Genomic DNA, 493 nt, shown 5'->3' on the forward strand with positions numbered 1-493 from the left:
CTCCAAGTAAACCCCCTGCCCCTTTTCTTTTGCTTTCATTTCATCCCTCCCCAAGAAAGACATGCACATCTCTGCAGGCAGAGAGAAGCTGGTTACTATGCTCATACACAGTAACCAGCTACTGTGGGTCAGGCTGAGCCCAGTCCATATAGTTAGGCCAGGTTTGGCCTAGCTCATATATTTAGGCCTGATCCAGTCCATTTAAAAAAATTCAAAAATATGTGTCAGAATTTTACAATTTTTCCACATAGTTTTTATGTTATTTTGAGTAATATCGGGCAGTATTTTTATATTATAAAAATACAAATGTGTTATTAAAATACTCGATTTCGTCAAAATTTCCAAAAAATCTTAAAAAATAAAATAAAATATTTTTGTATATACGACCAAGTGTCACAAAAAAAATCTTAAAAAATAAAAAAAAAATATTTTTGTATATACGACCAAGTGTCTCAAAGCTAAAAAATCATATTGTGTTTTTTATACACAAAAA

Source organism: Populus euphratica, unplaced genomic scaffold (assembly GCF_000495115.2).
Source record: "Populus euphratica unplaced genomic scaffold, PopEup_1.0 scaffold45.1, whole genome shotgun sequence".
NCBI lineage: Eukaryota > Viridiplantae > Streptophyta > Magnoliopsida > Malpighiales > Salicaceae > Populus > Populus euphratica.